The sequence below is a fragment of the Puma concolor genome, chromosome C1, assembly GCF_028749965.1.
Source record: "Puma concolor isolate L17-30 chromosome C1, mPumCon1.1.hap2, whole genome shotgun sequence".
In the NCBI taxonomy this organism is placed as follows: domain Eukaryota; kingdom Metazoa; phylum Chordata; class Mammalia; order Carnivora; family Felidae; genus Puma; species Puma concolor.
Window position 1 is genome coordinate 170164451 of NC_141674.1, and position 24111 is coordinate 170188561.

Below are 24111 nucleotides of genomic sequence, written 5' to 3' on the forward strand. Positions count from 1 at the left end.
GTTTTCCTAGAAAACAGAGGAGCTAGAGTCTAAATTAAAAGCATCAGGACACTTTAGAAAATAAAAGAGTGCTTATTCAAACTCCCCGGGAACAACAGGTGTAAGCCGGCAGGGAAAGGGGCCAACAAGATATGTGACCACCTAGCCATGCAGCATAGAGAAGGCAAATCTTCCCAGAGTCTTTATCACTTCAGAAATAACGGACATCATCTATTTCTTGTGGGTCTTTACATCCTTTGATGTGAACATTTTCAGCTAGTCCCTTTGTCTTCAGCCTTGAGCACTTATTCACACATTTTCCCCAGAGCCTGGAGCCTCGCCAAAGTGGGCCTCAAAAATTCCTTGCTTGTCTTCTCCATAAAAGTCTGAGTCTCAGCCAGAGAACACTTTGTGCTCAACCTGTGTGTGTCAAGAGTTGGTTGTTATGCTGTGCTCCGTTTTAGGTAGAAACAAACAGTATCCAAGTCTTCATGTAGTGTACGAGGAAGGAAAAAATGGGGTTTGGAAACACAGCTCAAAGGTGAGAGAACAAGTGAGGTTAAGACCATGGGACTTCTGAGTCTTTGTTTGGTTTTTCTGCTGATTATTATTTTTAAAAATGTTTATTTATTTTGGGGGGCAGAGAGAGAGGGAGAGAGTCTGCTATCAGCGCAGAGCCCAATGGGTGGCTCCATACCACAAACTATGAGATAATGACCTGAGCTGAAATCAAGGGCCTGACACCCAATTGGCACCACCCAGGCGCCCCCTGCTGAATTATGATATAATTGCTGCTTAATTATGAAAAAAAAATGCTGCTTAAAAAAGGTGGATGGGGAAGAAATCAATATCAGTCTGATTAAAGCACCCCGAAAAGCCTAATGTATAAATGGCCATCATTTACTGTTTTTGTGTAAAGATAAATTAATGTAAGGGTTTTCTTCCTTATTTGAGTTCATTCTAAGGCAATGTGTGTGTGTGTGTGTCTGTGGATATATATATATATATATCTTCTGTATATTATGATCTTTTGACATCTTTACAAAAATCTTTCTGGCTGGGGAGACTCTGTTCCTCTTGGGACTAGAGAATTCTTAAGAGAGAGCATAGCGGAGGGCCCAGTCAGAGCATGCCTTTATATGCAAACCATCCAACCCAGAGCCACATCTCTATCTGGCTCCTACACCCCGGGAATAACAGTTCTTTGCCTCACTCATCCCAGGGCTGGGTCCTGAACAGCTGGAGAAGCATCTCCATAGTCCACAGACTGCTGAAATTATTCAAACAAGCCAATCCCAAACCGTTTATCTGCCCTGGCTTGCTTTTTCTGCAGAAACCCCAGGAAATGCTGAGCCCCAAGCTCTGCCCTCATTCCTGTCTTCTGCCTCCTGGCCACCTGGTGAGCTTCCCTGTGGCTCTGCACACCGTGCCCTGCCCTGCCGTGCCTCCTGTCTCTACCACCTGTGAGTACAGTGAATGTTGTTTTCCCGAGTCCCTCCTCTGTCTCCTCCTGTGGCCATCCCTGACCACGTCATAAAATAATACAAAACAGAAATTTGAGAACGGAAAAACTTAAAAATCAAGAGGGGAATCAAGGGAATGTCCTGGAGTTGGGAGTCACTTTCCACCATGCCTCCCCTGAATGTGCTTCTTAGACATTTGCTCGTTGGATTGTCAGCAGCTAAACCTGCTTGAGGCTGCAGCTTCTCATCTACGTGAATGCCACATGCGGTGGTCTGTGGATGAAGTGACAGGTGTGCATAGGAAAGAGAAAAAATGGTATTGCATCAAAGTAATGCTTTCTGTTAGCCTTGGTCCTAATTCAGGTGCTATTCGTCTATAGAGAAGCCTTATAATGGAAAAGGAAACCTTAAAAACTTTCTTTTTCTTTTAGTTAATAGGTTTCTTGGTGGTGCTTTTTGATTAAGTGCTTTATTGATTCAACCATATTAACCTTGTTGAGTAAAGCATCTATACATATGAGAAAAATCTCATCATTATCTTATAATGAGCCATGAGTGGTTCTCTGGCTTTCCTTATTGGCAGAGGCCAATATGTTTAGCCTAATTCTTGACTTCATTTCTCTTAGCCATGTCCAGAAACAGAAGCTCTTAAATTGAGTCAGAGTTATTAATTATGGGGATCTTGGGATCCTACACATAACAGGTACTTACTAAGTGTTTGTTGAAAGAACGGTAGAGAGAGTCACAGAATGTTTTTGGACTATGATATGTGAGACTTATTTTACCATAATTTTCTAAACTCTGGCATACTTGAAATTCAAATGGGCAAAGAACCTGGCTTCTCCACTGTAGAATGACAGTTATAGGTTGGGTTTATCCTAAAACTACTCTTTACTTAGTGATTGATTTTACTAATAAGTAATATATCCTTAACCTGTTATCAGTAACATTATAGAAATAATTTTCAGAGAAGTGCACCTACTCCTATATCTTCCCTTCAAATGGAGCCTTGGCTATTCAGAATAATATTTCAAAACTTTCATGTTGGTTGTAGACCAAAAAATTTATTTGGTTATTTACTTGAGATATTCAAGAAATTATTTAGAGGCTCTTTGTGTTTATTTTTTTAGCTCTTTTTTTTTTTTTTTACGTGTAGTTTAAGTAAAATTTTATGTATTTGATAAAGGCATACTTTGAAATTTTAAGAGCTCTGCAAGTCAGGTAAAAAAGCTACATTTATTAGCCCTAGGAGATCACTATAAAACTCCGACATAAAATTAATTTCTCAAAACACACAAAAGATAGAACTCCCTATAGCTTATGTCAGGTGTCAAAAAACTGTGATATATGGTTCCTCTCTATGAAGTTGCTTTGCCACCAGCAGGTTTTAGTTAACATTATTATGATAGCGAATGACCCTAAAGAGGGCTCCCTCATTCATCTAAGGCTCCTTCCTAATAACCTACAGCTGTGTGAACGCCATCAGCTGTGGGAGTTTCTGATGGGCACATTAAAAGTGTTGGTATGTCACTCCATATGGTTCTTATGGGCTTCCTTTGACGACTCATAATATTCCGTCAGTCCAGCTGTCAATGGCCAATTCCTCAGCTGGGCTGATGATTTGAACAGTGACTCACCAGTCTAATTGTTTCTCATTGTTGCTACCAAAAAGCTGGGAGCTCTTTGTTTGCAGTGAGTAAAAAATGGAGATGCACTCATTTCAGATTAAATCAGCCAAGTCTCTGAATAGGACAGTCTCGGACAGTCTTCTCAAACCTCAGTACACTTTTGTTTTATACACTAAAGCCCACTTGGTTGGGGGATACAAAGTAATTTGGAGGAGAAATTGTTATTGCTTCAATTGCATAAAAATGTAATCACACATTTGCGAAAGAGGCCCCAAATGCAGCATTGGGCAGTAGTTTAAAAAAAAAAAAAATTGATCATATTTTGTTGGCTTGTGATGGAGGTATTTAACTTTCAAACTTGTTTTCTGAAGAAAAGCAATGAACAACATAAAGAGGTAACGAGTTTTACTGTAAAGCTTTATTTATTTTTATTATTATTTTTAATATTTATTTTTGAGAGAGAGAGAGAGAGAGAGAGACAGAGCATGAGTGGGGGTGGGGCAGAGAGAGAGGGAGACACAGAATGAGAAGCAGGCTCCAGGCCCTGAACTGTCAGCACAGGGCCCGACGCGGGGCTTGAACTCACATACTGCAAGATCATGATCTGAGCCAAAGTTGGATGCTCACTGAGCCACCTAGGCGTCTCTGTAAAACTTTAATTTAGAGCAAATTCATGAGATCATTACATCTTTTATCTGGGAAAACAAAGGCATTATTGAAAAATAGCAGAGAACCTACAAATTACATGTAAAATTAAACAGAATTTAAAGAGGAAAAAAGGATAAATATATAAAGCCTAACTCTGTAATGAGGTTAAAGTTTTATTTTTTAACTTTTTCTTTGGTATTAAATCTTAATTTATCACCAGTCTTATAGAGCCTTGGCAATTAATGTTTAAATTGTTAGAGGAAAATTATGTGTTGATGCTTATATGTGACCCTCGTTGGATTTTAGACATTTCCTCCTTTTTAACTGGAAAATCCTTTCATTTTCAGAAGTTTGGTAGAAAGGAAATAGTTTCTAGGGAAGATAGTTTAGAATGATTGCCTGTGTATCTTCAAGCTTCTCTTATCTTTTAAAAAAAATCATTTAATTCCTCTCTGTTTCTGTTTACCTGCTTTCATAGAAGGCAGGAGAACACCAAATTTACTCCAGGATATGAGAAGTGTCTTTATAAATATTTATAACAACTTATTCAATAAGTTGTTATAAGGCCTGTGAAAGTAAAGGCTGAAACACAAATGAATAATAAGTGTTAGTGTCTGTGAAATATTCCTAACTCTTCAAAATCAATTAAGGCATATTTTTATAGAAGCTCAAAGCTGAAGACTCTAAGGAACTTGAGCGGAACTTCATTTACCCAAAATTAATGGGCTCGGACACAGGTGGAACTCCAGGAAAACGCCTCCCGCTGTCTGATCATCAACTCCTTATTTACACAGATACTTTGTTGTAACGGCTCCCTCACATTTCCCAGCGTTCACTTCCTATGTGGTGGGCACTTCTTACTCTCGCTCACTACTTTATTTTTCCTCATATATTTTATGACGTCATCAGGGATAGGAATGACATATAATTTCTTAAGAAACTTTTCTACTATACCTTGCAAACGAATCACAATAGTTGGCACCTCAAATCTTTTCTCGAATTATATAAGAAATGTAATAATTGTTCTTTACAGTGGCTCTCTTGAAGTTGGAAAGCAAGTGGGAAGAAGGTGCTTTATCACTTACTAAAAGATTTCCTACAGTGTGTTGACTTATTTCAAATATATCTTAGGGGGCACCTGGGTGGCTCAGTTGGTTGAGCATGTGATTCTTGATTTTGGCTCAGGTCGTGATCCCAGGGTCGTGGGATCAAGCCCCGTAACAAGCTCTGTGCTGAACATGGAGCCTGGGTAAGATTCTCTTTCTCTTTCCCTCTGCCCCTCTCCCCCACTTGCCATCTCTCTCTCTCTCTCTCTCTCTTTCTCAAATAAAATAAAAAATATATCTTAGAAAACATGATGCTAAGAAATGCCAGAATCCTGATACAAGAGTAAACATTTGAAAGTTGATAATTAAGAGGGTTTATTAAATATTGGCAAACAGATACATAAAGTATAAAATATAGAGACCATATATGTAAATAAAACACAGCAAGTAATCTCATTTCTCAAATTCTTTTTTTAAAGTTTATTTATTTATTTATTTAGAGAGAGAGAAAGAGTGGGGGAGGGGCAGAGAGACGGAGAGAGAGAGACAGAGAGAGAGAGAGAGTGTGAGGGAGAGTGGGACAATCCCAAGCAGGCCGCACACCATCAGTGTGGAGCTCAATTTGAGGCTCAAATTCATGAACCTATGAGATCATGACCTGATCTGAAATCAAGAGTCAGGTGCTCAACTGACTGAGCCACTCAGGTGCCCCATCATTTCTTAAATTCTTTAATCGGGATTTAATTATCAAGGCTCTTTGTGGTTTTATTTCACAAAACATTGAAAAAGAGGAGAAAGATAAGAATGAAAAAGCACAAGATGAAAATTGGAAATATGCCAGCACAATAATTTCTTATTTTTTTATATGATATCATTGAATCTGTTTTATCTGTAGTTGGAACAAAATTATGGCAAAGTCAGTGAGCACATCCCTCCTACCCACATGTTCCCTAACATACTAATGGAGGACATGTCGTAAGGGAGTGTCTTGCTTCTTTGGATCAGTGTGTTTGGTGATAAAAATGAAACCCTCTGGAAGAACTGAGGAGATGAAAAATAGGAAAACTATTTTACAATAAAAAAAAAACAGGAATTTGGGAAGCACAGGGAATCTGGAAGTGCAGTCACTGAAAAAATGACTGAGGGTGCTGGACATCCAAATGCAGAAAAATGAATCTAGACACAGACCTTACATCCTTCACAAAAGTTAACTGAAAATTAATCCTAGACCTAAATGTAAAATGTAAAACTATAAAACTCCTACAAGATGACATAGGAGAAAATCTATACAACTTCGAGTGTGGTGACGACTTTTTAGATACAACTCCAAAGGCAGGATCCATAAAAGAAATAATTGATAAACTGGACTTCATTAAAATGAAAAATTTTCCTGAAAAGACCATGTCAAGAGAACAAGAAGACAGACCAGGAGAAAATATTTGCAAAAGACACACCTCATAAAAGACTGGTATCCAAAACATACAAAGAACTCTAAAAACAATAAAACAATAAAACAAACAACCCGATTAAAAAATGAGCAAGAGACCTGAACAGACACCTCACCAAATAAGATATATAGATAGCAAATAAGCATACAAAAAGATGTTCAACATCATATGTCATTAGGTAATTAGAAATGAAAACAACAGTGAGATACCACTGCATACCTATTAGAATGGCTCAAATTCAAAACACCAGCAACACCAAACACTGGACAAAATATGGATCAAACAGGAACTTTCATTCATTGTTGGTGGGAATGCAAAATGGTCTTCCACTTTGGAAGACAGTGTGGTGGTTTCTTACAAAACTAAATATATTCTTACCATATGATATAGCACATGTGTTCCTTGATAGTTACTTAGATGAACTGAAGACTTTTGTCCACACAAAAAGCCTGTACAGTGATGTTTATAGCAGCTTTATTCATAATGTTCATCATGAACCAAATGTGGAAGCAGCCAAGTTGCCCTTTGGGAGGTAAATGGATAAATAAACTGTGGTACACCCAGAGAGTAGAATAATCTTCAATGCTAAGAAGAAATGAGCCATCAAGCCATGAAAATACCTTAAATTTATATTACTAGGTGAAAATAAAACCAAACTGAAAAGGCTACATACTGTATGATTTTAACTATATGACATTCTGGAAAAGACAAAACTATGGAGATGGTAAAAAGATCAGTGGTTTCCAGGGGTAGCCAGAGGGAGGGACGAATAGGCAGAGTACAGGGGATTTTTAGGGCAGTGAAACTATTCTGTGTGATATTACAATGGTGGATACATGTCCTTATGCATTTGTCAAAGTCCATTGAATGCATAACACCAAGAGTGAAGCGTAATGTAAATCATGTATTTGGAGTAATGTGTCATTGTAGGTCCATTGATTTTTAACAAACATACCACTGTGGTGCTGGTGTTGCTAGTGGAACAAGCGTGTGTGGGAGTGGGGGTATAGGAGGACTCTCCCTATTTTCTGCTCAGTTTTGCTGTGAAAGTAAAACTGCACTACAAAATTGAAATGGCACATTGAAATGGCTGGGGACATTGAAATGCCACAGACCTTCTAGGAAGGCTGCTCTCTGTATCCTCTGATTAGTGGTAAATTGGGGGAGGAAAGAGCTTGGGGTTGTGCCAGCAGTGAAGCATGAAAGGCCTCACAAGAAGAATCAGGGCATGGCGAGAGTACCTGTCAGAGGAGCAGTTGCCAGGTGGTTGGTTCAGGAGTCAACCAGCTCACCTCTCCTCCAGAAAGATACTAAGGAAGGTAACTGTTGGTTGGAGATTGCATCCGGGGGGCTGGGATGATAGTTGGTAGAAAAGCTGACCTCTGCTTCCTTATTTGTTCAAGGAAAACATTTTGCTTTTTGTAATGGTTCTTTTGGGGTAGCTTGGGGATAACATACTGACGAAACAAGTGTTAGGCACTTAATAGATACTGTATACAATTGTACACGAACAGAGAGAAAATGTATGAGGCAAACTTGATACAACGTGCATAAGGATAAAAGCATTAAATATAAACATCACATGAAAATATTTTATTAATTTCCTACTTTTTTGGAAAGCACCGTAGCAGTTTTATGAGGGGGACATAAAAATGAGCAGATGTTAAGCTAATGCTTATGGATATAATGAAGAAATAAAGAATATTGGAGGAAATAGAAAGTTTTTTTAAAATTCTAAATGGTGACATAAGGAAATCTCATAGTTCAGTCAACTAGAAGGGAGATAAAATAGTGTCCAGGCATTTCTTAATTGGAAATTTCTTTTTCTCAGCCCAAAAAGAAATTTTCCATCTGTTCTAGCATCTGCTTACTGTGGTTCAAGAATTTCTCCAATTTAACAAGTAGGTGTGACAATTGTGACATCTGGGAATTTTTTCATAAGGACACACAGAAAGGGTTGAGGTGACTGGTAACTAGTTTCATAAGCGTTTTATAGATTATATATACACAGAATTAAAATGGCTGATCACATGGTACTTTTATAGCTCTTTTTTTTTTTTTTAAAGAAGCTTTGAGTTGATGTACTATTGGAATTATACTTGTTTTCGTTGTTGTTGTTTATTTGTTTTTCACTTATTTAGCACAAGAGAAACAGAAAGAAGTTTGCCCAACTGCAGGCCAGTAAGATTTGGGAGATGTGACTTCTTGGTTTCTTTGTGGGGCTAACTCCCCTTGTGGCTTTTGGAAAGCCATGATTCTCTTTGACTCAGTTTGTCCAGTGGTAAAAAATGCAAATTTCAACATCCGCCTTTTCTGAAAATACTAGAATGTTGAAGAAAAATATAATAGGAATATAGTTACTATAGTCTAAATGTTTGTATCTCTGCCATATCTCCGTGTTGAAATCCTAATGCCCACCGTGATGATGATGTTCGAAGGTGGTACCTTTGAAAGGTTCTCAAGCCAGAAAGGTGGAACCCTCATGCATGGGATTCATGCCTTATAAAAGTGGCTCCAGGGAGATCTCTAGTCCTTCTTCCATGTGAGAACAGCATGAGACAGCACAGGCTATGAACTAGGAAGCAGGTCTTCACTAGAATGCAGCCATGCTGGCAACTTGATCTTAGATTTCCCAGCCTTTAGAACTGTAAGAAATAAACCTATGGATTGTAAGTTACTCAGTCTCTTGTATTTTGCTATAGCAGCTAGAGTGGATTAAGACAACAGTCTGTGAATGCAAATGAAGACCACTACAACTTTACAATAGATTTCTTCCATCTCTTAGGCTTATTTTGGAAACTGGGTCCTGAAGCTTTGTAATTTCTTGCTCTCATTGGAGGAAAAAACAAACCACGATCTTAAAAAGTTTATAGATTTTGAATATGGCTTGAATATGTATATATTTCTTTCCACCTCTTAAAAATTTATGTTAATTTGTTAAATTATTTTTGGTTTGTCTTTATCGCTATACAGTGTCTCCAATATTTCATTGTGCTTTTCAGTAAGTGTCAGACTCTCTGGGAAGCAAAAGCTTTTGCGCAATCATTATCTTTCTTTCACATTTGGAAATTGAGAACATGAGAGTGTGACTATAATTGATATTCTGTCATGTGGTTAAAGCAAATGTTCCTTGGCCCTCTGACTGTAATGTATATTCCAATTCTACTTTTACTTGAAGCAATTTACTGTAGTCTCACAGTGTGATTGTCCCAATGTGGCCATCAGGGGTGGCTCCAGGGGGACCTGAGAATTTTGTATTCCTGGCCAATCTTCAGACCATGACCAGAACTCATGAACCTCTCAGCCACTCAGAGTCATTCTGTGTAAAAGGGGCCTTTTCTGTCCACACTTTCTTCTTTTGACTTGATTGGAATTCTATGAGCCATAGGAATGAGGTTATGTTTGGGAAAGGCTGAGAAATTGAGGTCTTCTTATGCGAAGCTGTCTAATGTAATATAAGGTGAATAATAGTTGGAGTTAATATTTCTTTACGAGACTGAAGTACAAGTTTTCTTTCACATATCCATCCCACCACACACAAAGCAAAGAATATGAGAGACTTTCAGCTCTTAAATGATCCTTCATATTTTGTTGACTTGTTAGAACCTTTTTTAAAATAAATGTATATTTATTTATTTTGAGGTAGCACGAGTTGGGGGAGGACAGAGAGAGAGGGAGAGAAAGAATTCCAAGCAGGCTTTGCATTGTCAGTGCAGAACCCAATGTGGGGCTCAATACCATGAACCATGAGATCGTGACCTGAGTCGAAATCGAGAGTTGGATGCTCAACCAACTGAGCCACCTGGGCGACCCTAGAATCTTTATTTGCTATTCTATTTTCAATATCTATATCTGTACCTGATAATGTTAAGGATATTAACAGAGCCAATAATAGGAGGGAAGAAAATACATATATTACCACAAAATATAGGAAGAGATGCTCAACCTAGGGTTAATTAGGAAAACAAGACCACAGTGAGATACCATTTTACATACAATAGACTGGAAAAAATTAAGCAGTCATAATACTAAGTGTTAGTGAGTATGTGGATCACTGGGGTTTCTCATTCATTTCTGTTTGGGATATAAATAGAAAATAATTATTTGTAATAATAATGATAATTATTTCTGGCATTATCTTATAAATGAAAGCATTGCATACCATTTGACTCAGCAATTCTACAAATATATATATATATATATATATATATATATATATACACACACACACACACAGTCATGTATACTAGGAAACATAATATGTTTATAATAGCCCTACACTGGAAACAACCCAATTGTGGCTCCCAAATGAATCAATGATAGTGTCATTAACCAAGGATAATGATTCTGCACAATTGATTGCATCCATGTAAAAGACTAAAGCCAGAAGGACCATGAGTGTCTAACACAGCAGCTAAAACATTGAATGTATATAATCACTTATTGAATAGATTAATGATAAAAATCATTGATTTGGGGATACAATGTTACTCTAGGTATCGATGAATGTTTAACAAGACTGCTAACTTATTTCCCTCCAAGAGACAACAAATATTTATTAAGAGCTTTTTTACCAAATATTTTCTCATCATATAATGATCCTGGATTGTATTAGTTTGTATTTTGCTGTGTAAATGGTGCTAAAAAATTGTCACCCTGCCCGTTTTGTAACTAGAACCATATCATGAACTTCTAAAGGGCAAGGACCACATTTTTCCTTTCTCTTTTCTTACAGAACTACATGGAGTACACCATCAGTAGCTGCTTAGGACTTACTCTTGAAACAAAAATCCACTCAAATTTTCTTCCTTTATAAAATATATATGTTATATATAATATATATATATATATTATATATATATATATATTATATATCTGTTTTGAAAAAGGACAAATCGTGGTCAAAAGTAGAAGCTTTCAAGTGGATACTTTTAAAGAAAAGCTTAACATATATGGTGAAGGTGTGGCGATTATCTCTGTGTGTAGGAATATTCTTGTGACGAATACAAAGAAAATCTTATGTGGTAATTCTGAGATGTAATGAAATTCTTAGCACACAAGGCATTGGTGATAGAAGAACATGTATATCTAATATACATCCAATTAAAAATATTCTAAACAGTGTACTATGCTCATTATCTTGCTAAGGAAAATGGAATCCAGAAAGCTGTTGATATGTCAGTTCTAAGAGGCGATTTTTGTTGTTGGTGTTTAATCAAATACTAATCAGGAGAGATGCACTTTATAACAAGAGAGCCAATTTATCTGACTTCAAAACTACCCAGGCAGTTAGCCTTACATGATTATTCTTAGAAGTATGTTAGCCCATTTCCAATTAAACTGTACTTCCTGTTGTTATAGTGGTTACAAGAGGCACAGATTTAAAGAGAAAAAGAAATGTGCTTCCCCACCCTTTTCCTTTTACCCAGTTCATCATCAAACCTTCTGATATGCTAATTTGTTCATAGATATCATATGAAAATCTTTGGAGAGAAAGCAACAGAAACCCCAAGCCAAAATAAGTCAACCAAAAAGGAAGTTTGTTGTTTCATTAACTGAACACTCTGTATCTGCCATGACCAGGATTTATTGCTAGTTATGCTTCCTCTGGGTCGGCTCCATTTTAAAATAGGCTTTTTAGTGGTGGTTCCATATCTAACAGGAAAGAGAACTTCTCTCCCTCAAGAGTAGAGCAAAAACTTTGTTCTTATAGACTGATATTGAGCCATGGACCCATCCCTTATCACTGTGTCCAGGGAAAGAGACTTAGTTTAGACTCATGATATGTGCTTCCTTTCATAGACATGATAGTGGGGAGTCAGTTGACTGCAAACACATAGGCTGCATCTAGAATGGCTTGATATTTGGACAAAATTTAGAGTACTGTTACCAAAAGTAACTCTGCCAAATGTTGCAATTATCTATTATACCCTTTATGTCAGTCCCACATTTTCTTATATCTTTAATAATTATGGGCTATATCTTTTCCTTGAAATAGAGGTATGAGTGATACCCAGCAAGAGAGAACAGTTTTTTTGTTTTTTGTTTTTTTTTTTCTTGCATGGTGAAGAAGCTGCAAGCTACTTTTCTGCTAGGTGACAGTTTGGAGCCAAAGGGTCCAAATTGGAGCCATTTTTCTTAATTCTGAGGAGTTTCTTGAAGCTCTCTTCTTATTCAAATGGAAGAAATGAGAAACTATTGACTTAGGAGAAGTATATGTCAGAATATTTTGTGGCTTGATAACGTTTCCCCCAAAGAACCTTTGCTATGCAAACTTTGGGAAAGTGAGGTAAATCTGCATTGTCAAAGACTTCTAAGGGGGAAACAATCTCCCCATTTCAATGGAGACCATCTATCAGAAGAGCATCATATGACTGAGATGATTTCAAATAAGTTCCCTGTGTCTCTGAAGGAGCATTCGCCCTGAGGGAAGACAGATGTTTGACTAGCGAGTTCTAGAACATTATGAAGGAAGATTCATCCCTTAATGGTCTGTGGTTGGAAGACCTCTCTGTCACAACAGGCACACTGTGAGAACAGTGTCCCTAAAGGGTAAAAGGAGACCTGTAACTTTGGAAGCCTATATGTGGTGTACCTTTGTGGTGTGTTGTGTCACTGGGGAGGGTAGAAGGCTCAAATGGTTGCACTGGACTAGATCTGTTAAGTGCAGTGAGTTGGTAAAGCGGTGACAACAGAAATGACAGTTGAATGTTGGGGCTGGTACTGGTCAGACAGCTGGAGTGCCTGCCTTCTCTCCTTCTTTAGTATTTCTCTTTCTCTCCCTCCCTTCCTCCTTGCCTCCTTTGTTAATTCTCCTGCTAACAATGAGTAGCTGAGAAACAGAGATGACCCCATTGGGTTACATAAGAAAGGGAAAGATTTCAAGAGGTAGCCATTGGACTTCGTTTTAAATTGGTCCTGTGGGGGATTGAATGATTAATTTTAATATTAAAAAGATTTATGATCTTAATTATACCTCAAGCTGGTAATGAAGGCCACATTGATTTTACCATATTAATTTTTAAAAACCCACAAAAACAGAAACCAAAGCTTAAAGAGTTATTCCTAAGAATTCTGCAACTCCTTCTTCTGCTTTCTAGCTTCTGAACCTGATCAGCATAAAATTAAAATAAATTATTCCCACAACATCCAATTTAGGTGTGGGTGTTAGGAACGTATCTCAAGAAAGAGTAAAACAAGTGGAAGAGGGGAGGGGTCGTGGGTCGGCAGAGAAAAATGAGCCCCAGAGAGTCAAGTATTGGCACTTTCCATCCCTGCAGAGGGACTGCACTGGCAGTCCTGGCTCATGGACCCGTCAGACATCTTGGCAGGAGTATCTCCCTTCTCAGTCATGTTTCCTTAGCCAGATGCCATTGAACAATGAATTCAAATAATTAACCCCTTCCTTTTTAAATTCCATGTTCGTAAAGAAAACTTACATGTTAGCCTCTCTATAGGGAAAGAATAAAGTATGTATGTTACTAAATAAAGTACGTATTCAACTGGACTCCTTGGTGGCAGAGGATGGCAACATTAAACTGAGCTTTGATAACACTAATTTCAAAATTAATAAAACAAATGCATTGGAAAATGTAAAAATAAACAAAGGTGGTATCATTCTCAGTTCAAACTAAAATGCATGATTGAAGGATGTCCGCTTTCTCACAAAAATCATAAAGAGAGTAAAAAGTTTGTATTAGACTTTTCTTTTTCTTTTTCTTTTTTTTTTTTGAGAGGCTTGCCACGTGAGATGTGAGGTATATAGTGTGGAACATGATAGTCACATTTTCTGCTTTGTTCTAGTCTGAGGGCTCGGGGTGGGGGTGGGGGGGAAATAGTATGTGACCTGGGATATGAAGTCTGAGGGAGGAAGTAGATTAATGGGTGGGGAAGATTTCTACATTAGATCAGTCCGGGTTCTTGGTCACAAACAATGGAAGCCAACTGACACCAGATTAAAAAACAAACTACTGAAAAAATATTGGGCCTGTGACAGAATTGTTTGAAAGACGGGGAAATAGGATTAGAGAATGAGAATCTAAAAAAGTTAGACAAAAAAAATAAAATAAAAAATAAAAAAATAAAAAAGTTGGACAATCAAAAATACAGTGCAGGACACACCAGGATAATTTTTTGGCTATAACCAGTGCTGCCCCCACTTGATATGAGTAATCTTTACCACCACTGTATCTTTGTTTTGTTTCCACAGATTTTGAAGTCCTGGCAGGAGCATCTGGCTGGCCAAGTATGGTAGCCATTCTCTAAGATGGGTTCCTACCGATGATTGCTACTTGGTATTCATGCTTTTGTGCAGACCTCCCAGCTCCACCCCAATATTGCATTAGGGCTGATCTGTGTGACCAATAGAATATGGTAGAAGTAATGGTTTGCAACTTCTCAGACCAAAACATAAAAGACATTGTTATTTCTGCCTTGCTTTCTCAAGGATCATTTGCATTAGAGGAAGCCAGCTGCCATCTTGTGAGGGCACTTAACACAGCCTTTTGGAGAAGTAGACATGGTAAGGAACTGAGGCCTCCTGCCAAAAACAGCACCAACTTGTCAGCCATGTGTGGGAACCCATCTTGGAAGTGGCTCCTCCAGTCACAGTTAAGCATTCAGCTGATGCCTTGATTGCAGCTTCATTAGAGATTAAGCCCGAATGGCCTGGCTAAGCTGCCCCTGAATTCTTGTCCCACAGAAATTGTGCAAGATAATAAAAGTTTATTTTTGTTTTAAGTTGCAAAATTTCTGGTCAATTTGTTATGTAGAAATAGGTCACTAACATACATGCCTGATTCTTCTTACCTGTCAGGAAGAGAGAAAGGCCTCTCTCATTTTAGAGGTGAGGATATTAACTCAGGTTTAAAAAAGTCTACATTTTTTCAAAATCACTTAATAAACAATTTTCATGGCCCTTCTCCATACCAGCCACTGTTCTAAATACTTTACAGATATTAACTTATGTGATTACCCTAGCAGCACTGTGAAGTAGGCACTCTTCATACCTATTAGAGACTGCATTGGTCTCCCCAAAACCAGTATGTTGCAGCCCTAACCCCCAATGAGACTATATTTGGAGATGCGGCTTCTACAGAAGTACTTGAGGTTAGATGAGGTCATAAATGTGGGGGCTCTAATCCACTATGGTTGATGTCCTTACAAGAAGAGGAAGAGAGGGGCACCTTGGTGGCTCAGTCAGTTAAGTGTCTGACTCTTGGTCTTTGCTCAGGTCATGATCTCCTGGTTCAGGAGTTCTAGCCCCGAGTTGGGCTCTGCACTGACAGCACAGAGGCTGCATGGGATTCTCTCTCTCCCTCTCTCTCTGCCCCTTCCCTGCTTGTGCTCCCTCTCTCTTTCAAAATAAATAAATAAACATCAAGAAAAGAAGAAGTGGAAGAGACACCAGAGACGTAGGAACACAGAGAAATGTAGCAACACAAGAACACAGACCATCTGCAGGTCTGGGAGAGAGGCCTCAGGAGGAAGCAGACCTTAAACTTCCCACCTACAGAGTGTGAGAAAAGAGCTTTCCATTGTACAAGCCACCCAGTCCGTGGGGTTCATTAGGGCAGTTCCAGCTGACTAATACTAGTTTACACCATAGGTCTGCACGACTCAGACTATTCTGATTGCAGCTGTGACTCTGCTGCCCTTTATGCTAGTCACCCCCCACTTTGCCTTTAGTGGTTGAAGTTGTACATAAAGAAACCGAAGCACAGGGAGGTGACTTGTCCACAGTCACACAGTTGATAATAGTCAATTGGAATGTGAGCTCTCAAAATGAATCCACAATACTGTATGTTAATAAATCCAGGCAAGAAGGTTTTAACAGTTATACTTTCCCTGTGAATTTTGTATCCTGTACATATTTTTTAAACTGAAAATGTTGATGTAGTTTCTAAATAAGCTTAATATGAAGTTTAAAAAATTATTTTGGTCTCAGTGTTGGCAAAACTGGAGCATTGTCTTACACCACACACAAAATAAACACAAAATGAGTTAAGGACCTAAATGTGAGACCTGAAACCATAAAAATCCTAGAAAAGAACACCAGCAGTAATTTCTCTGACATTGGCCTCAGCAACATTTTTCTAGAAATATCTCCTGAAGCAAGAAAACAAAAGCAAAAATAAACTATTGGGACTACAGCAAAACAAAAAGCTTCTACACTGCAAAGGAAACTATCAACAAAGCTAAAAAATAACCCACATAATGGGAGAAGATATTTGCAAATGAACTATCTAATAAAGGGTTCATATCCAAAATATATAAAGAACTTATACAATTCAACACCAAAAAACAAATAATCCAATTAAAAAATGTGCAGAAGTCATGAATAGACATTTCTCCAAAGAAGATATCCAGATGGTCAACAGACACATTAAAAGACACTCAGCATCACTAATCATCTGGGAAATGCAAATCAAAACCACAATGAGATAATACCTTATACCTGTCAAAATGGCTAAAATAAAAAACAGAAGAAACGGCAAGGGTTGGTGGAGATGTGAAGAAAAGGAACCCTTGTGCACTGTTGGTGGGAATGCAAACAAGTGCAGCCACTGTGGAAAACAGTATAGAGGTTCACTCAAAAATTAAAAATAGATTACCATATGATCCTGTAGTTATACTATTGCATATTTACCCAAAGAACCTAAAAACACTCATTCAAAAATATAAGTGCACCCCTATATTTATTGCAGCATTATATACAAGAGTCAAATGATGGAAGTAGCCTAAGGGTTCTTCCCTTAGGGAAGATGGATAGATGAATGGATACAGAAGAAGCAATATGTGTGTGTGTGTGTGTGTGTGTGTGTGTGTGTGTGTGTGTGTGTGTGTGTGTATGATGGAGTATGACTCAGCCATAGAAAAGAATGAAATCTTGCCATTTGCAACCACATGGATGGATCTAGAGAGTATAAAGCTAAGGAAAGTAGGTCAGAGAAAGACAAATACTATGATTTCACTCCTGTGGAATTTAAGAAACAAAAAAAGACAAACCAAAAAACAAAAACAAAAAACCAGACTCTTAACTATAGAGAACAAACTGATGGTTATACCAGAGGGGAGATGGGTAGGGAAAATGGGTGAAATAGGAAATGAGGATTAAGAGTACACCTCTCATGATGAGCACTGAGTAATATGTAGAATTGCTGAATCACCTACAGTGTGAATCACCTGAAATTAACATAACACCGTATGTTAACTATTCTTAAAAAAAAACATTTTGGTCCCCATTAGAACAGAGTAAAAGATCCATTCTGAGTTTTCTGGACTATTTGAAAAACTCCACTTATGACTAAATGTTTTCCTGGGATACACTGAACTGTAAATAATTTCAAACTGTCGCTGTGTCCTTCTCCTTCACCTTCTCAAGTTTCTAAATGCCAGCAGCAACATCTGACTGGCCAAGCTTTGGTCATGGACCCGACACCTCTCTGCCAGCTAAATACAGTTAACTTTCTTAGTCGTGTGGCAGGACACTCTCATGTAATAACGTGGATGGAGAAAGAATTCCCAGTGCATGGATTTACTCTTTTGTGTTAAGCCAAAGGTAGCCCAAGATATCCTCAATCCCTGCCTCGTACTGAGGCACTGAACACTTGGTTGGTTCCTCAGAGCACGTCCAATTTTAGAATACATTTATGAGGTATTAATATTTTACTAAGACTCTTTTGTACCAGAGTGTAGGATTCCCACTCCACACAGCCCAGCAGAACCTCCATATGATTAGTTTGGTGTTCACCATCAAATTCCCTCTCCCTCCCAGTGGTCTCAGCTGCCATTTTTTCCCTTTCTCTTCCCTTCCAGAGACCCTAAAAACCTCCTCTGCTGTCTTGATCATTTTGGATCCATGCAAACTGCACTTGGCAAAACAAACGTCCTATCTTTAGCGGAGCAGCAACCATCTATTGCAAACTCAACTGCCTGTGGCTCACACTGCTGTGGGACGGCTTGTGTAAGGAAAGAGGGAGAGAGGAAGCCATTGATGAGCTGGGGGCTGTCTGCCTTGCTTTAAAGACACTCCAATTCCATGGAAAACATACACACGAACTGCAAAACCACAAAGACACCTGTGCTAGCTAAACAGAATATTTCTGTGAGCTGGGGTTAGCTGGTTTGCTGCTCCTTCTTCCGTGTCCTCACTCTACCTTGAGTGGCTTTTCAAAATACTGATCCAAGTAATATGAAGCTAAGATACCAGTGTACAATGACTTGTAGAGATGGTGAGAGAGAGTTGGATAAATCACCAGGGATGTCACGGCTTGTAGATAGGAAAACTGATGAATCCATATTGAAATCACAACAGTTAAATTTCAGCTCAACTCTAAAAACCAGCTGTCTATTTTATAATTTCAGTAGCAGCCTGTATCCTTATTTTGCACTTATTTTGCCATGTGGTGTTGGGGTTTCTACTCTAGGACAGTGGTTGAGGTTCTGATGCAGTGCCAGCTGATGGAGAGACTTAAATTAGAAGAGATATACATGCAAATTGGTAGGGACCTGGCGTTTTGGCAATTTTCTTCTTTTGCCAATTGTAACATTGCCCTTATCTGACTCAAGTCAGGACCACAATATATCGATTTCACACATAGGTGAAACAAAGTGATAAAATCCTGGTGGGAGAGGGTATGAATTAGCTTGCTCTGGTTTTTTTTTTTTTTTTTTAAATATTAGATTTTTAGTAAGAGATTTTGTGGCATCTCTGTGTGTGGTATTTTCAGACAATGCGGTAACTGAATTAAGTATTAATGCACTTAAAGCTAAACATTGATGATGTGTAATGAACAACCTGCTAAATGCTAATATAATTTATCCTTTTCAAAATTTATAAACATGACATATTGCATGCACTTAGTGCTAATCTATTTTAGACATTCATTTGGTTTGACCTATGACCATAATACATTATGTTCCTTGAGATATTTATCTTGTCATTTGGAAACAAGATTACAATTAATGCGACACACATGACTTTAAATTACTACCTCAACTAGAGATGTGTGAGTAATGAATTAGCCACAGCGTTGAACCCTCTGCTTATAATTTAAATTACCAGCCCCTTAGCTGAGGCTTCATTGTAATCCACTAAGTAAGTCACAGAATTGAAGAGCCACATAAGGTTTTTGACACTAGACCTAACGATGGTATCTTTCCATTTAATTTACCTCACCCTAAGCTGGTGTATACAAATTCATATAATGTAAACAATCATAAAAGAGAGCATTTGTATATTGATGATGTTAATACTAGAATAAAATAAGAATCAGAGTTCATCTGAACTAGATGTACAAAAATATTGTCCTTTTTTCCTGTATCCCATTTTCAAGGAGAAAGAAATGTTACTGGAAAAAGTGAGCTCATACCAAGGAATTAGTCCAGAAGGCATTTTTCAGGAGAGAGCTCCATAAGAAAAAGTCCAGTTTGTTATGTTTTTCATACTTCCTTCTCAGCATTGATTTTGACAGACTGTTAAGTTTCTGTTTAGAAACATGCTAAATATTTGCTGAATGATATCTGCGGCAATAAATGATAGCTATTATGAATGATGGCAGATTAACTTTTGTGCACTATATTCCATTTATGACAACTGGATGGATATTTTAAGAATAATTGACATACGATATTGTATTCGTTTCAGGTGTACAACATAGGGATTTGATATTTGCGTACTTTATGAAACAATCACCACAATGTCTGGTTACCATTCGTCACCATACAAAGTTGTTACCATATTATTGACTATATTCCCTATGATATACATTATACTGCCACGTCTTCCTTATTTTATAACTGGGAGAATGTACCTCTTAATCCCCGTTACCTATTTCACCCATCCCCTTATCCCTACCCCTTAATAAATTACTTATTAAGTTCTTACCATATGCTACACACTGTACTAAAGCATATTTTATGTATAAACTCATGTTTTGTGTATAGACTTATATACATATGTATATTATATACTTACATGTAACATATACTTAATAAAATAACATATGTCTATAATTTAATATAGATAAAATCTCTTTCCAACAAGATAATAAGGTTCTTAAGAGTAGAGATTGCCTTAAGCCTTTTTGGTATTTTTCCCCATCTGCCTGGCAAAATGTTATCACACAATCATCACTCAATAAAGACTTGTTGAATGAAAATTAAGATATTCCTTTGGAACTTCACATTTTATAGTGCACTAGAAGGCAAAGAGTCCCATGGAGTGAATACAACTACAGACAATCCAAACCAGTGGCAAAATAGTAATCATCTGAGAAGCATAGCTTTCTGTCTAATACATTAGAATGCTGTAGATTGGGGCACCTGGGTGGCACAGTCGGTTAAGCGTCCGACTTCAGCCAGGTCACGATCTCGCGGTCCGTGAGTTCGAGCCCCGCGTCGGGCTCTGGGCTGATGGCTCAGAGCCTGGAGCCTGTTTCCGATTCTGTGTCTCCCTCTCTCTCTGCCCCTCGCCCATTCATGCTCTGTCTCTCTCTGTCCCAAAAATAAAAAAATAAACGTTGAAAAAAAAATTAAAAAAAAAAAAAAAAGAATGCTGTAGATTAACGAGCTTCAACCCATCAAGTGAAATGCATGGTCTTAGGCTGGAGTGGTAGACAAACTTCTCTGCATTTGCAGTCTAACTGAAGAGCCCAGAGGAGTAACCGTGAACCCAAGAACTATTAAGTGCTGAATAATTTGGCACTGTGTAAAATATGAGTTCAGGTAGAAAAGTATGAGAAAGGGAGCAAAATAACAGAGTAATTCCTTACCTACACAGGTGTCTGAATCAGATACATGGGGCATGAATCTGGACTCTACTACTTGTTTTGCTGTGTATCTTGAGGTAGCTATTTTACTGCTCTGAGCTTTTTGCATCTCTGAAACAGAGTGCTATCTCCCTATGAAGCTGTGATAGATATGGTCACATATGTTAAGCACTTTGAACATTGCCTTACACAAAGTCAACAGTCCTTTGGGTTAGTCAAAAAAGGTTTCAAGGTGAAATGACACTTCAGCTGAATCTTAAAGGCTTTGCTCAAGAGAGAGAGGGGTCAAGGACAATGCAGGCAGAGGAAGAGCGTAAGCAAGAGAAGGCAAGGATGAGAACAGTACATCTTAGCAAGAGTGAGAGAGTCATTTAAAACAGAGTGGAAGGAATTAGCAGAAGGCGAAAATTAAATTTGTTCAGTAAAATGGGTTCAAGTCGTCGGGAGCCTTCCTAGTATGGCAGAGGTGTTTAGACTGGAAATGACATACAGATTCCTCAACTCCTCTATTCTCTGCTTGTAGTACTCCCAACTTAAGTTTTAGGTGGCATATTTTTGTGACTGAATACCCCTTTATATTTTCTTTTTCTCCCAGCATGTGGCATGTTGTCTTGTGCATTATGAGCAATAACTATATTTTTTAATATCAATTAATGAGTTTGCGTGCTGACAATCTTCTGTTGTAAGGGTCTACAAAAGAGAAAAAGTACATATGTATTATAGATGACCATTAAGGGCTTAGGAATCTTACAATTAAAGCTCTATGAAAGTCTAATGTGAATTGTATTCTGTATAGAGTGTATCTTTATAAATGCCCTCCATCATGTTACTAAATTCTTTGGTATCACTTATAGTATATTAAAATAGTACTCCATAATGTTTTAATAATAGAATTAAGTATAATAAATATTGACTTAGAATATCTACATCAAAAATTTTCCCTAAGTTTTAAAATTATAAATTTTAGGGGCGCCTGGGTGGCGCAGTCGGTTAAGTGTCCGACTTCAGCCAGGTCACGATCTCATGGTCCGTGAGTTCGAGCCCCGCGTCAGGCTCTGGGCTGATGGCTCGGAGCCTGGATCCTGTTTCCGATTCTGTGTCTCCCTCTCTCTCTGCCCCTCCCCCGTTCATGCTCTGTCTCTCTCTCTGTCCCATAAATAAATAAAAACGTTGAAAAAAAAATTTAAAATTATAAATTTTACATCTTTTGGCAATTTTACATTTTAGTTTATTGAACTTACTGTGAAGTTCCACAAATTAAGACCGTCAATAACCCCATCTATAGAATGAGTCAAGATGACACATTGCGATAAAAGAAAATAGGAAATTTTCCAAAATACCAGCCCTAATTTTAAGTGGAATCGGTATGTTAGCTACCTACTAGATGGCTTAGTTTTCCCATTCGCACAGAGCTGGGAATAATTTGTTTTTATTGAACTTGACTGTTGTATTCTAGGAAAAATGTCTTTGAAAAAATAAATTGTTATTTTCTGTCCTTTAGAAAGAGCTATTTGAGGAGCTTATAGGATTTTCCTAGATGTCTGATTGAAGCTGTCTGATTCTTATGCAGATTTTCTCCAACATACAACATTTGGTTTGCAGAATGGTGGCTCACAGGAAAATGGCTGCCTAAGAGAGGCAGAGTATAATTATGATATCATTAGAAATATTTAAATATAAATAACATTCTATATTTGTCCTTGTCACTTGTCTAGGTTTTGACAGGAGGAGCCGGTTTTGATGGGATTCCTGTGGCCCCATAGATTTTATCCTGTTATCCAATTTTCCGCTGCACTGCTCTCCTTCTGTCAAACTGACTGCCAGCCAGCCTTACATTTTCCCGAGAGGGGGAGCAAAGCTTTGTATTATAGTGGACACAAGAAGGAGAACAAAAAACTGAGTTTCCCCTTCAAGTACTATAGTGTCTCTTTCTGGTGGAAAATTCCATCATCTGAAGGGTTGGGAGGATAGGGGGATAGGGCACAGGGAAGATCTCACGTTTTCATTCAGTTGTGCAAGATAATGTTGCAAAGCAGACCAGATTCCAAGCTGAGCAGCATACAGATCAGCAGTTTTCCGGGATGCTCACAGTCAAAAGAGCTGCTGAAATCCTGCCCAAACTGGTTTGTGCTGAATATTTCGTAGCGTTTCAAATATTGGTTCGCTGTTGTATAAAATGAAAGGACACTTAGCAATGACAGTGTAAGGCAAGAGAATAGGGGCGCTTTCCCTCCATGTGAAGATGTCTCAGTGGGTGCTGTTTTATTTGGGGGTTTTCCACTGATGCTGGCTCATGATTCAGGGACTAGAGCAGAGATCAGACAGGTAAAAAGAATGAGTGGATATGATGGAATGTTAAACAAAAGGGAAAAGTGAGCTGTGGGGTGATGCGGCAAGGTCAGGCCCCATCTAAAAGCCTTCCAAATACCAAATTGCAAAAACCAAACCACACTGAAACATATTCATGATGCCACCCATATGTTTAAGCCGAATGTGGCCCCTGGCATTTTGGATGCAGTGTCTAGATTAGAGAAAGAAAGGTCCCATGGGCTCTCCAAGGAAACAGTGATACTGAGGTAACTGAAAAGACAGGCTTTTTGAACTTTGATCACTAATTGTTTAGATCAAGACCTTAGAGAATCTCAGGAATGGTATTTTGTCCTTTATTTATATCAGTTAAGCTTCACAATAATCTTTGAAAAATTGATTCGTTCATAAAAAGGGGAAGTTCAGCAAATATTTCCTTCTTATTTACATCAGAAGGAAAACATTTGTGTTCTAGTAGAATCTTGGAAATGTATTTAGCATCATGTGGGTTGGTTTCTATAACTGTAAGTACAAATGCATTATACAGAATTGAAAATGTTGACTATATAAGAAAATATCTTTATTATAAGAAATTCTGGTGTCACCCATTATAATTTAACGTCCCATTCTGAATTTAGTGAAATGCCTTACCAAATAGGATATGATATCCTCATAAGGGCATGAATAATTAAGATACTGGGAACAAATGTGAAAGAAATTCATTCTTCTTACTTTTCTAGGGTGTCTGTGCTTTAAAATGGAGGTTGTGGGGCACCTGGGTAGCTTGGTGTTTGAGCCTCTGACTCATAATTTCAGTTCAG

General features: G+C 38.0%; 1 protein-coding gene across 1 annotated transcript in view; it reads left to right on the forward strand.

The window, feature by feature from the left end:
* The window catches only part of LOC147578572 (uncharacterized), a 348192-nt gene that overhangs the window by 82000 nt on the left and 242081 nt on the right, over nt 1-24111 (forward strand). Inside the window, exon 3 of the mRNA XM_086719081.1 lies at nt 1313-1442. The gene's annotated coding sequence lies outside the window, so the exon portion shown is untranslated. The remainder of the gene's footprint in view (nt 1-1312; nt 1443-24111) is intronic.